General features: G+C 45.5%; 1 protein-coding gene across 3 annotated transcripts in view; it reads right to left on the bottom strand.

Annotated features, from left to right (window-relative positions):
• The window catches only part of TLN2 (talin 2), a 443,808-nt gene that overhangs the window by 344,216 nt on the left and 85,055 nt on the right, over nt 1-14,537 (bottom strand). The window contains exon 3 of one of the 3 annotated variants that reach the window (XM_029237653.1): nt 13,736-13,799. The exons of the other annotated variants lie outside the window; for them this stretch is intronic. The gene's annotated coding sequence lies outside the window, so the exon portion shown is untranslated. The remainder of the gene's footprint in view (nt 1-13,735; nt 13,800-14,537) is intronic. 3 annotated transcript variants of the gene reach the window in all.

Here is a 14,537-nt window from a genome sequence, read left to right as displayed (position 1 = left end):
CCTGGCAGAGGGCAGGAAAATTTTCAACTGGGAAGTCTCACTTTACCACTAAATTTAGGAAAGCCTCCTATGGGAATGGCATTTCCAAGACTGCTTCCATACCTTGACAATTATAAATTGAAAACAACCTAAATGTCCATCAACAGATGAATGAATAAAGAAGATGTGCTACATACCTCACACCAGTCAGAATGGCCATCATTAAATAGTCTAAAAATAACAAATGCTAGAGAGCATGTGGAGAAAAGGGAACCGTCCTACACTGTTGCTGAGAATGTAAACTGGTGCAGCCACTATGGAAAACAGTATGGAGGTTCCTCAAAAAACTAAAAATAGAGTTGCCCTATGATCCAGCAATCCCACTCCTGGGCATATATCCAGACAAAACGATAATCCAAAAAGATACATGCACCCCTATGGCAGCACTGTTCACAAAAGCCAAGATGTGGAAACAACCTAAATGTCCATCGACAGATGAACGGATAAGAAAGATGTGGTACATATACACAATGGAATACTACCCAGCCATAAAAAAGAACAAAAGAATGCCATTTGCAGCAACATGGATGCAACTAGAGACTATCATATTTAATGAAGTAAGTCAGAAAGAGAATGACAAATACCATAAGATATCACTCCTATGTGGAATCTAAAATATGACACAAATGAACCTATCTGCAAAACAGAAACAGACTCACAGACACAGAGAACAGACTTCTGGTTGCCGGGGTTGGTGGGAGAGGTGGATTGGGAGTTTGGGGTTAGCAGATGCAAACTATTATATACAGAATGGATAAACAACAAGGTCGTACTGTATAGCACAGGGAACTATATTCAATATCCCATGATAAGCCATAAAGGAAAAGAACATGAAAAATAATGTGTGTATATATATATATTTTTAAGACATGGTATATATATACACAATGGAATACTACTCAGCCATAAAAAGGAAAGAAATTTTGCCACTTGCGGCAACATAGATAGACTTGGAGGGCGTTACGCTAATGAAGTAAGTTAGACAGAAAAAGACAAATGCTGTATGATATCACTTATATGTGGAATCTAAAAAATATAACAAACTAGTGAATAAAACAAAAAAGCAGACTCACAGACAAAGAGAACAAACTAGTGGTTACCAGTGGTGGTGGGGGCAAGGTGCACTGCAGAGGTTGGGGGGAGGGTCATTACGGGATTATATGAAATCGTGTGCGTGAAACTTCGGAAAACTGTAAAGCCCTACAGAATTTAAAGAATCTCTCATGCAATTAAAAGAAAAAGGAAGTGGTGTTGTCAGGGTCAACAAGCAGGCCACGTTCTGCTCCTCTCTACTTAATGCTCTGGGAAGAAATATCCAAAGCTCCCTCAACTATACGTGGATTACGTCACTCAAGGAAAAAGAAGGGGCGGGGGAAGGAGCAGTTTGCAGTTCCTACCACGTGCCACATGCACCAAGTTCATCTCTCTATTCTTGGGTCCTAAGAGGGTAACTGTATAAAGAAATGGATGACTAAATAAATGACTGGAAATAACAGGATGAACAACATCCTGTCCTCCAGGACTTCCGTTTTCTAGCTGGGAGACGAGCCGGCACAGTGTAACTCAAGTGCAGTGAAGGAAGTTCAGGCTCAGAAGCTCAGAGTCGCGGCTGGGAGGTGGTGAAGCCCGCGTCTGGACTCAGGTCTTCCAATTCCATGTGGTTGCGCCCTCCTTTACCCCATATTGCCTTCTTGGAAATAGATGCCAACAGCCTTACAGGAACAGAGAGGGAGGAGGGCTCAGCTGGGGGTGGGGTGACTGGGGAAGGCGTCAGAAGGGAGCAGCATCTGAGGCAGGCTCAGAGGAGGAGCTGAGCTGCCTGAATGTCAGGGGCGCACATCACTCGTGCACCTGCCTTTCTGCGAATCTGCTCAGAATCTACTCACCTCGTACCTGTATTGAATAAGCATGGGGGTGGGGGGATGGGGAGCAGTGGGACACAGGGCAATGTCTTTTCCAATGTTTGTCTTTTTTCCTCTTCCTTTAAAAAAGTTGTTTAATTCTTATCTGCTAGGACTGGGAAGGAAGGGACAAAAGCCTAGGATAGGAAAGAAATATGGATTTTTTCCCCCCAACAAAAAGAATATGCAGTGGGGACAGTCAGAAGTTCCTGAGAATTTTATCCTATCTGTGGAAGCATGACTCTTAAAATGGAGAATCATCCAGAAAATCTCCTATGGAGCCTGAACCTCTGCCATGTAATGATTTTTCCTTCTCACGGGAATAAAGGTTAACAAAGTGCAGCCTTTTTTCTAAATCAGGTCACAAGGTCCTTTTCACAGTCAGATATCTGCTCTGAGAATTAACAGGTACAAATCCCCTGCTTGAATGGACATCTCCCTAATCCACTTCTGGAGAGGCTCATGCTTTTGTTTAAAACCCCCAAGACCCTGCCAGCTGAGGTCCAGCCATAAGCAGAGGCTGTAATTCAATTTTGCCAAGAGCCTGGGACCTGAGCCCTAGGGAGGGTCAGCCCCGAATGAAGGCTCCAGGGCCGGGCAACCCCCCCGGCCACGCCCACCCCAACTCTGAGGGAACACACCAGCTCAGGGGTCTCAGGACCCCTGGGATAACTGAAGATGCTAAAAGCACTGAGGATAAAAGTGCACGTGACACCTACTGGCTGGTCTGCTTTCCTCTGGCCTCCCACCATTTGTCTTCCTGGCAATAAAGGAATGGCAGCTTCACCCTGACGGGGGTGGGGAGGGCTAATTTAGACAGATCTAAAAACAGCCTTCCTCACCAGCATGCTCTCTTCTTGTAGACAAGGAGGTTCAGTGCTGTTTCCTTACATTAGACTTAGCCCACCTTGTGATGGACCAGCTTATTACCTGGGAGAGTAAGAGGGGCGACGCTGTGTAGATTTGGGAGAAATTTTTGTAAGGTAAGCTTAGAACAGATTCACTCCTGACAATAACATGCTCAAATTCATCCTATACTTGTTTTTAAAAAACAAAAAAACAAAAAAAATAAACATACCAAGGGAGGATGGGAAGACAGTAACTTATTGCATGATTATTATGAGCCAGGCATGGGGACAGATGCTTCACCTGCATTACCTTGTTTAGTGCCCTTCTCACAGCAACCCTACCAGGTGGGTAGGTTACCAGCATTTTACAGATGAGGAAAATGAAACTCAGGAGCTTTCTAAATGGCCTGCAGTCACGCAGCCATTAGATGGTGACGCAACATTTGAACCCAGATCTGGGTGACGAGTGTCGGGCAACGTGGCTCTGCCGTTTCTGTCACAGTTGAAGATTCTCAGATGAGAGTTTACCGTCTGCTGAGCTACCAGTGCTGCAGCTGGCCAACAGCTGCTCAGGAACCAGACTTCCCAGATCGTGAGTTATACCCATTAACTGGCTCTCCAGCTACAAACATCCTAACCCAGTGTTCCAAAGAAGGCAGAAGGGAACACACAGGCAAATGCAAGGAGTTATTTCCAGATTTCCAATCCTTCTTCCAGCCCAACAGGAAGGCTGCACCAGCACTCTGAGTGCTCCAATGTAACACAGTTAGAAGGTGGCCAGAACATCATGCTGGGCTATTGCACTTTCCAAAGCACCACCTCAGATCACCTGCCAAGGGTCATCACAGACTGCAGAATTGACAGAGTTCTCTATGATTACAAGAATTCCACCATAACAGAAGGCAATTATTTCGGATAGATCAATGCAAAATAAAACCTGGGCTTCCCTGGTGGCGCAGTGGTTGAGAGTCCGCCTGCCGATGCAGGGGACACGGGTTCGTGCCCCGGTCCGGGAAGATCCCACATGCCGCGGAGCGGCTGGGCCCGTGAGCCATGGCCACTGAGCCTGCGCGTCCGGAGCCTGTGCTCTGCAACGGGAGAGGCCGCAACACTGAGAGGCCCGCGTACAGCAAAATAAATAAATAAATAAAACCTTATTTGCACATTTTCATTTATGAATTTCACAATTTTTGGAAATTTCACAATTTAGAATTTCTGGAAGCAATGGAGGAAAGTGTTTGGAAAAAATTACAAAAGGAGAGTTATATACTGAAGAATTACTTACTTTTAAAACAGAGATGGGACTTCCCTGGTGGTGCAGTGGTTAAGAATCTGCCTGCCAGTGCAGGGGACAGGGGTTCGAGCCCTGGTCCGGGAAGATCCCACATGCGGTGGAGCAACTGAGCCCGTGGGCCACAACTACTGAGCCTGCTCTCTTAGAGCCCACAAGCCACAACTACTGAGAGCGCAAGCCACAACTACTAAAGCCCGCATGCCTAGAGCCTGTGCTCTGCAACAAAGAGAAGCCACGACAATGAGAAGCCTGTGCACCGCAACGAAGAGTAACCCCCGCTCGCCGCAACTAGAGAAAGCCTACGCACAGCAACGAAGACCGAACGTGGCCACAAATAAATAAATAAATAAATATATTTAAAAAAATGAAGTAAGACAAAAAAATAAAACTCAGGATATCTCCAGATAGCAGGATTATGAGGGCAATTTTATTTTCTTTTACTGATCAGAATTTTCTAATGTATCTGTAATAGCACAAATTACCTACATAGTAAATAAAAGTTGAAAGATGCATTTGGATAACTTAGCTTGCTCATAAAATGACAATGTGTTAGACATATAGCCACTTATTGAAATATATACCAGAAATTAAGGGGAAAACAAATTCCCCACCAACACAGCTTTCCCCTACCCCAATTCTCAGAGGCTGGTTATTTATTTCCCCCTCGTGAAATGAGGCTTCATCTGCCTTGAAGTACATTCTGAACAAGAACACAGGATACACTCTCAACTGATGATGAAGACCCCCCTTTCTAGCAGAAAGGAAAAGTGAGGCTCCCAGTGTCATAAAGCTCCAAGCACTACAGAGTTAAAGCCAAGGGTGGTAATGACCCCAAAGTAATCTGACATCCATCTGGAAGTCGGGCAGTCGGCAGCCGCGACCCATCTATTACAAGGCCACTGTTATCACTGTGTTGTCTTAGATTCTGGATTTGTCTACGTGGCATCCGTCATCACAGGGTCAACTACATTAACTATTTTCCTCTTTTCCATATTCTTGATGCTTTGGCATTTGGGGCTTTACAACCCTCGGGGGAGACCACCCCTCCCAGGGCCAGCCACTTCTTAGAAGACAGCGAAGTCTCAGCCAGGAGCATGGCTCATATACAAGCCAACCAATCCACAGTCTATATCCGCCCCCGTCACTTCCTTTATCCAACTCTCACACACCAAGGGCCAGGTACCAGGAACCTAGAGACCACCCCTATTGCCCAAAGCCCACCAGGATTATTCAAACTAGCCAGTTTGAAACTGTTTTCTCTGCCCTGCCTTGCTTTTCCTGTGGAAACCCCGATAAAGGCTCTGGCCAAGGCTTTCTCCTCCCTCCTGTCTTCTGCCTCCTGACTACCCTGATGCCTCCTATGTGGCATGGTCCCGCTTAGGAAATTTTCGTAACAAAAATCATCTTTCAATGGCCTTGGCCTCTCCATATCATCATGCCTCTGTAAGTTATGACCCAGGAACAGAACAGCCATCCATCAACCCTGGGCAATGAGAAAAAGCCTCCAAGCAGAAACTAAACAACCATCGCTAAGCCCATGTGCTTGAGGTCACGGAAGAGAGCAGTTCCTAGGAGCCAGAATCTACTGATACAACCTTGGTTACTGGGTACATCCTGGGTCCTTTCAGTCCTGCCTGAAGCCATGTTACTAGCAGAACAGCGCAGAGACAGGGGTTCCTGAGGCAGATGGTCAAATGAGAGATGACATATCAGAGAGAGGGGAACAACCCACGTACCCTAACAGGCTGTAGAGTAGCTAGTATTTGAAGTCAGCACAGAATTCCGAGTCACAAGGGGAAAAAGATAAAATTATGATACTTATCTACTACTTCTTAAGAGGGAAAGTTTATAATGTACTTCAGACATCTGCAAGAAAAGCAGAATAGTTTCGCCTGTAACTGGGGGAAACGTCAATTATTTAGCTAACTTGCTCATACTGAATTCCTCCTTCCTGGAAGACACCAAAGTAAATGAGGCACCACTGCTTTTTCAGCATATTAGTTTTAATTCGTTCTAGCTCTTCTCAAAACCTTATTCTTCACATTTCCTGGACATCTTAGCCCTCGTCCATCAACCTCAGCTTCCCCTCCCATACTCTCCCCAACACCTATTCCCCAACACGACCACCACCAGACCACATTTATCTAGCATTTCAGTATTAGCCACAGAGGACTCAGCGTGAAAAAGGTGATGCATACCTGGCCAATGCCCCTTCCTCAAGCAAAAATTCCATAGGTAGAAAAGCAAATGACATCTATCAGTGTGTTTAAAACTTAAGAACATACACAACTCTAGAAGTTTTTGCTGATACCAAGGCACAGGATAAGGAATTACATTATTAACATTCTTTTGGGGAAGATGGAATGTCTCCAAATCTAGTTGTCCTAAGACTGCCTATAATTTTTACTTAAATTCAGGCATAAGCACAACCTCTGGGAATATATGGCCAGACATATTTATTTTTCCAGCCAGCTGTCTCTGGGACGTGGTGAAGGCCTGCCGTCACAATACCTCTGATGACATGGACAAATGTGTCCCAAGTCATGCAGAGATAACCCCACAAATAAGTTCAGGCATTACAACTACCCAGAACAAATCAAAACACTATTTGAGAAAAAAAATGAATCCACAAATCAGTTTAATCTTTATAACACTCCCTTTAAAAGAAAGGCCACATCCTTGAGGTCAGGGGCTGTGTCATACCCCTGTATATGTTCCCCCCAAATTTTAGCAGCATACTAGGTAGGAGAGTCAAGATGTACTGTTACTCATGAGTATTTGTGATCATTTATTATATTTCATTTTTAAAAGTACCTTTCCCCTATTTTTTATTTCACTTTACTGTCCCTAAAATAGATTGCATGTGGTCATGTTGTTTGCTTCCTAATAAGAAGTGGGAACAACAGCTCTAGGGGTCAGCAAGGTCAAATGTCCAATATGAAACAGTTCATAAAGCAGAAGTTTGAGAAGCTTAAATCAAGGTAATACTGGCCACAATCAAACTGAAAATGTCCAGAGCTCTAAACAGCACACCTTTCCCATATGGCAGCCTCCTGAGTCTTGAGCATCACATCTACAAGGAATTCCATCATCCCATAATGGTCTAGGTCTTAGGAATCTAGGTCTTAGGAATCCCATAATCAGTCCGGGAGCTTTCACGCCCGATGTGCAAATATCATGCAAGCCGACCAAACCCAGGCAGCCCAATGTCAGAAGAGAAGAGATTGTCAGAAGAGAAATGCAGTGACAGCAGCCTGGACAATCATCTTTTGCATTTAGAGAACTGTCAAGCACATGCAGAGAAGAGATTTCTCCACATCTTCATCCATCTTTTCTGCTCCTAGATAATTAGGAGGCAGCCAGGACAGCCAGATGTAGTCAAAGGGACCTCAGTGTTCACAGGCTCTTGTACTTCTGTCTCCAGGGTAGACCTTACTCTTGCCGCAAGGGCAGAGATGATGCTCTGTTCCTACCTCAGGCAAGTTGTTCCTCTCTGTGGGCTCTGAGGACATCAGCCCTCCCACCTACATTCAGGAGCACACACTGAAGAGAACGAGGGTGCCCGCTTCAGGAAAGTCCCATGTACAAAAAGCACCTGCAAACCAGACGTAACTTTAAAGGAGGAGGTGGTCCTCTCTAAATACCTCCTCTGCGACACGTAGATTAAGTTATACAAACTCAACACCACATTAACCAAAGGGTCAAAGCTAAGGTCACCAGTGTGGGGACAAAATGACATCAGGCACTTCCTGATGTGATACACCCAGAAAGATGCAAAACATCATTTTTAAGCATTCTGACAGAAACTCATCCAATCATGAGGAATCTCCTAGTAAGGAATTATAGTACAAATCCAAATTGCTAGGATGTAACGGACATTTTTTAAGAGTATAAGGCAATGTCATCAGAGACAAAGAAAAAAGGCAAAGGGACCATTCCCAGTTAAAGGGGATGACAGAGACGTGACAACTGAATAAAATGTGCGTGGTCCTGGATGGAATCCTAGGTCAGGGGAAGAATGGCTGTACAGGACGTTATTGTCATAAGTGGCAAAATTTGGGTATGAACTGTATATTCAATAATAGTAAGTCAATGTCGTTTGTCCTGTTTTTACTAATTGAACTGTAATTACAAAGAGGAATGTCCTTGTTCTTAGGAAAGACATGCTGAAGCTATTTAGGGGTCAAGTGGCATGATGTGTGTAACTTCCAAACGGTTCAAAAAAGATAATATGCAATGGAGAACGATAAAGCAAACGTGGCAAGATATTCATAATTGATTAATTAAGCTTAGGCTATATAGGAGTTCTTTGTATTCTGGCAACTTTTCTCTATGTCTGAGATTATTTTAAAATAAAGTCTTTTAAAATGAATTCAAATTCAACTTGCAAAGCATTTCCACAGTAACATCGGCTGAATAAGGCAAGGCCCCCACTGCATAGTAAACTCACCTGTCGCCATCTGCTCACCCACAGACCCAGGTGACCGTGCCCCCTCTTCCACCTCCAAGTCAACACCTGGCCGAGCTCAGCCATTCAGATTCATCCCCCAGGAATCAGAAATTGAGACACACAGACTGAGCCAGGAAGCTGTGAGGCGCTGAGCAGAACAGAGGGAAGCTTCAGGTATGAGGTCTCCATAGGAAGTGTGGACAGAAGAGCAGATCCGGTCTATTATAAGGAGGAATGTGGTGGCACTGGACAGAAACATCCCAGAGCTGCTTCTCAGAGCATGGACGAGTGCATTGGTGGGGACCTCTCAGGTACACACCAAGTCCTCAATAAAGGTTGGCGGAGCTGTATTGAACAGCTCCACAGACCGCACCCGCTTCATTTCAGCCACCTCACCTGTGTCTCTGTTCCTTGGCACAGGAGCCTTGACAAGAACAGACTACCAATACAATGGGATTAAGAGTCACCACGAACTCCTACCCACAAAGGTAACATGGAGAGAGCAGCCACCCACCCCTTGCTCCCATGCTGCTGCCCCGTTTCCCCATAGGAAAGGGTGGCTCCTCTGTGCTCCTCATGCCCACCGCCTCTTATCCAGGGACAGACTGCCTGCAGTGAAGAGTACAGCCTGTGACAGAGACCACTCAACCTCTGTCAGGCATAATGCAATGTGGCCAACAGCAGGACGGAAAAGACTTGGGCCCTGACCAGTCAGGAAACGTGGATCCTTGGGCTGCCTTGTGCCACTAACCTCCATGCAAACCTGATAAATTACCACACTCGTCTAACCTGCGTGTAGACAGAATAATGGTACCCAAAGTTGTCTACGTCCTCATCTCCAGAACCTATGCATATGCCACATTACATGGCAAAATGGACTCTGCATATGGGATTAATTTAAGAATCCTGAGATGGAGAGTTTGCCTGGATTATCCAGGTGGGTCCTTAAAAGCAGAGAACCTTTCCCAGCTGTGGTCAGAGGGAGATTACAATGTAGCTGGATTTGAAGATGGAGGAAACCAGCCAAGAAAAGCGGGTGGCCTCTAGAACCTGGAAAAGGCAAAGAGATGGATTCTCCGCTAGAGCCCCCAGGAGGAACAGAGCCCTTGATGCTAGCTCCTTGAGACTCGTGTCAGGCTTCTCATCTACAGAATCATAAGATAAAGCAGGTTTATGGTATTTTAAGTCATTGTGTTTGCAGTCATCTGTGTCAGCGGCAATATAAAACTAATTCAGACCTTATTTCCCTCATCTGGAAATGAGTGGGTTTTCATCCTTTCTGAGAAGTGGGATTAGTGGAGCCTACAGTCCACCTCTTAAACTCCTAGAAGCCCCTGGGGCACCCCTGGAAAAAGCTTGGCCCTGGACCATGAGATCTCTAAAGGTAAGTAATTCACAAAACCAACAACCTCCATGTCAGACAACTCATTTAGTATCATCTACCCTTGTTTTGGGCAGTAGTTTGCCACCACAGCTCTTTCTTTTTTTAGTAATAAAAATGTCTCCCAAGTTACTAAGTAACTGGCAAACCCCAGGGACCCAGAACACCAGCATCCACATCGCATCCACTTCATCAGTGAACGCTCCTCCAGCAGCCACGCCCACCCCGGAGGGCTTTCGCACTGCCTCTGATCCAGGAGTGAAGTCACGGACCCCTTCCAGATTTCTAAATCATGCTCACCACTGCAAGTCCAAGCAGCAGCAGGTGGATTGTGACCTCAAGGCAGCAAAGCCCAAACCCAGCCCTGGAAATTCAGCTGCTGCACAAGGATCACCCCCTGCCCTCCTCCCTAACATCTTCCCCATGCAACTGCCCTTCCATCTCCTGGGAGCCATGCAGCTGGCCGAAGGACACACTGCCAAGTGTAATCCCTGGGTGCAGTGATGCGCTCCAGCTACATCATGGGAGCTACTTAACTGACTGCCTCTGCTCTCAGGAGGACGTCTGAGGGTATTTTGTTTACCACTGAAATATTTCCATTGAAAAAAACATCTGGGAAAACAGCTACTGTCCTAACTATGATTCAGTCTCACTCGTAAGGCCCGTGCCAAACCTCATGGCTGTTAAGATGGTAGGTTTTGGGGCAGAGACTATTTGGAGCTTCCACTTCTTCCTTCTATCAACAGCTGGAGAGTGTGTGTGCCCCGTGCAAGTGCAGTTCCAGGGGTAAGAGGTCAAAGCCAACCAAGACAGACCCAGGAGAAAAGAGCTGACATTCCTTTTAACGATCTTCGTTGCATCTACTCAAAACTGAAGCCCACCAGGTGGGCTCCCCAGGAGAGCTATCCAGAGATAGAGAGCATCACCTCTAAAGCAAAGAGCATTGAGGTACCAGGGACTTGTACTGGAAATGGTTCTGGCCCAAAAGGGAGTCTGTCCTAAGCACCAGGGTGCAGGAATCAGCCAGACAGGGTGCCGGCTGCTATACAAAAGGAAAGAAGCCTGTTCTTGGGTGGGAAGACCAGCAAAGCTCATCTACAGGGAATTTTATCAGCCTTTTATCATCCTGTCATCATCCACACTCCTGTTAAATACAAGATCTGCCACAGACGCCTGCTGAATGACAAAGAGGAACCATGACTGCGTTGGAGAAACGTGCCCCTGAAATGTCACAGAACAATTCTGGGTGCCTGGGAGACCCCGGCTGCAGACAGCCTGGCATGGCCATCGACAGTAAGTGTGCCAAGGAGCTTCCCTCTGAGCAGGAACAGAGGTGGGGGACTGGAGAAGGAAGTGAGGCCACAGCTGCCTGGGCAGCAAGAAGCCACCTCCAGCCTGACCCACATCTTCCCTCTCCCACGTGCTTGAACACACGCTCTTGACCATCTATCAACACTCGGCACCACTGGGTCTAATCAAGAACGGGAGGGATGCAGAGAAAAGGAGCCCGCGGAGAGGACAGGGTAAGTCCAGAGACGAGGCCTCGAAGGCTGAAACACAGAACCACAGAGGGCATCCTGGCAACCCCTGCTAGTTAGACTTTGTTTGAAGCCCTATGAACTCCCAGACCTGCCATGGCCATATTTTTTTGGAGTCTTCTATATATTTAGCTTTCAAAATGACAAAAATTTAAGATTAACAACATTCTGTACTAGTGACAGCCCTTAGGTCATTGGGAACCTAAGTATATCATCTTTTTAAAGGTGAATTTTTATGCTTGGTTTTCTCTATGGCTTCTCTGTTAACCTCAGAAGCTCATTTACTTGAAAGACATATGGTGCCCAGGAAAGTCCAGTACAAATTGTTTGAGGCAGGACTGGGACTTGTGACTCCAAATCTTAACTTGTTTAAAATAAACTGTCCGCTTCCTGGGTTCAAATAAATAAGTAAATAAATAAAGGTGAATTTTTAAGGGTGTATATCTTTTGACCTCAAAATTCTACAGAAGCGCCCATATGGTCTATAAATAAATGTTACAAAAATGCTCATTGCGATATTACCCAAAAGAAAAAAACTGGGGAGAGGGAGGGTAAGAAGCCCAGCCAGCAACAGGAGGATGAAAGGTCACGCAACTTAACTGTTACATACTTTTTACATGAAAAGTTAACAGAAAGAAATAATATGCAGTCTTTCCATATGGAATAGATTTCTTTTTAGCAGGGGATCAATGTCCACGATGTTAGTTTTTAAAATACATTACACAGAACATTATTACACGATATTCATTTTGTTTTTAAAAAATATGCTTTCTCACACACAAAGGGTCATGAGTACATTATAGAGAATCCTGCTACCACCTTGAAAATATTGTCCCTTCTCACAAAAACTAAACGATGTCAACAGTATCCTTTACCGTTCTTAAACCAGGTAAGAGCTCTGTCTGTGAGGAGGAAAAAGGTGTAAAAACTACCAAATCCCCAGTCAGTCATTCCTTTAATTAGAAATCTTGCTTTTTAGGCTTTTCTTTTTTTAATAAAGAGAAACATGCCTCTGAGGGTCCCAAATGAGGAAAAGCGTTGGGATCAGATGTCACCATGGACCCACAATTTCAGACAAGGTAATACAATGGATTAGAACATCCCGGTTTGCTGGGTAGGGGTACTCGGCCATAGGCTGCAGGCAAAATCCTTCTGTGTCCCCCAACCCCAAGTGCCCTGTGAGCAATAGTGGCTCTAAGGCTGGGATATTTTGAATGACAGGGATTGACAGACTCCTGCATTGAAGCAGAGGCAAGAAGCAAGGATGGCAAATCACAAAGTATCCGAATGCTGTTTTTCCCTGCATTTGAAGCAGGGAGGGGCCCACGTCTCCATCCCCTGGCATCCTAAAATTTGTCACATTGTACCAGATGTACTTTAAAAAAAAAAAAATTCACAGTGAGGGGAGACAGTCCCAAGTCGGGTAACCCTATAGCATGAAACACGGGCCCAAAAGGCTGGACACTTTGGCAAAGACTCTGTGGGGGAAGCTACTCTCTTCCCTTCTTATAAATCTTTTCCTTTTCTTCTTCAATATCAACAGGTTGCAAGTTAGTTTTGTAACGTTGTATCTCTTGAAAATATACTTTTACTTTACAAACAACAGCTGTTACAGGAAAGTACTTTTTTTAGACACACATTCAACCTCTTCCACCCCATTTGCTCTCTCCCATTACTAAAAACAATTGGAGACCCCAGAGAGGAGGCCTTCTGAAGTCCATAAAAGGCAAGGGAACACCTACCGTTTTGTTTACCTGTGAAGGCCTATAATTACCAGAGACCCATTTGACCACTGTTACCACCACCCTGTTTGCTCAGGGATTCATCAACGGTACTTACTAAGTCACTGCTCTTCTGATACACTGGCTTTAGATAAGCCAATGGAAGAAGGAAATTACACTGTTGGGTTCATTTAACAAATGTTTACTGAGCCCAAGGCGGAGCGCTGGGCCCCGGGATACAGGCTGGATGAAGCATAATCCCTGTCCTCAAGGGGCTCATTTCTACAGACCAAGAAATTGGCTTCAGACATGGGCAAAGAGCTCAACTGGAGGGAATGCAGCCAGTCACAGGGGGAGAGGGGCACTTCAGCCAGTCCTTGAAGACCGCATGGCCAGGATGAGTACGCAGTGCTCCAAGAACATCATGTCTAAAACCAAGTAAAACTCACCTCCTTCCTTTCACTGTTGAGGAATCAGGCCCAGAAAACAGAACCCACTAGACATTGGTGCCTGTATGAGAAATTGAGGCCCAGGTAAACATATACGGGCACAAGTTTACTCACTATGGATCTGGGAGGTGAATCCAGTTCCCACCAGCTCCAAATCCTTAACTCTGGATGCAAAAGCCTAAAGAAGTGAAAAGGCACTGCTTTTAAGATCCAATTCCATGTTTACATGGGTGGGCCCACCCTACCACTCCCATGGGTAGGGATGCGCACGGACTTAGTAACACTGAGTTTGCAACACACGCCTAATAGTACGGTTCCTGCGTTGCCTAAAACGTGAGAATCAGAGTGCACACCTTGCCTCGGAAGCCTAGTTACATGGATTCAACTTAATTCTGCATCTGGTGAGTGGCTCAATATATACACGCACTCAGCATACATATGAAACCAAAATCAAGGAACCTAGTTCAAAACTTAAAACCCATGAAGCTCTAGAATTGTGTATCTGATACAGAGTACACAAAATAACCCTGAGCAGAACAAGGTTATTTGGAAATGGTCAGATACAGGAATCCCATAAAGTGGCCAGAAAATGGTCTTCAAAAACAATGCCATCAACCTGACTCCTCACCTTCTGCCTCCAGCTGTGAACCGTCAAGGACTAAGTTGTAGCCCTGACTCTCGGGGTCACAGGCAGGCCCCCTAGAGACCTGTCCCCAGGGAGGCTGCCAGAAGCTAGCGAGGGTGGGGCGAAACGTCAGCCTCCAAAATGTACCCTTCTCTTCCCTGTTCATTTCTGCCCCACATTGGCCAAGCTCCTCCTCTAACTCAAGGGAAGAAAGTGCTACAGAAGCTGACACACAGGGAAGCGCCATACCCAGGGATATGATGAGGGCAAGACAGAAGAAAAGTAACACAA

Source organism: Monodon monoceros, unplaced genomic scaffold, assembly GCF_005190385.1.
Source record: "Monodon monoceros isolate NGI ecotype Baffin Bay Population unplaced genomic scaffold, NGI_Narwhal_1 Super_Scaffold_21, whole genome shotgun sequence".
NCBI lineage: Eukaryota > Metazoa > Chordata > Mammalia > Artiodactyla > Monodontidae > Monodon > Monodon monoceros.
This window is presented reverse-complemented; position numbering and strand designations above follow the sequence as displayed.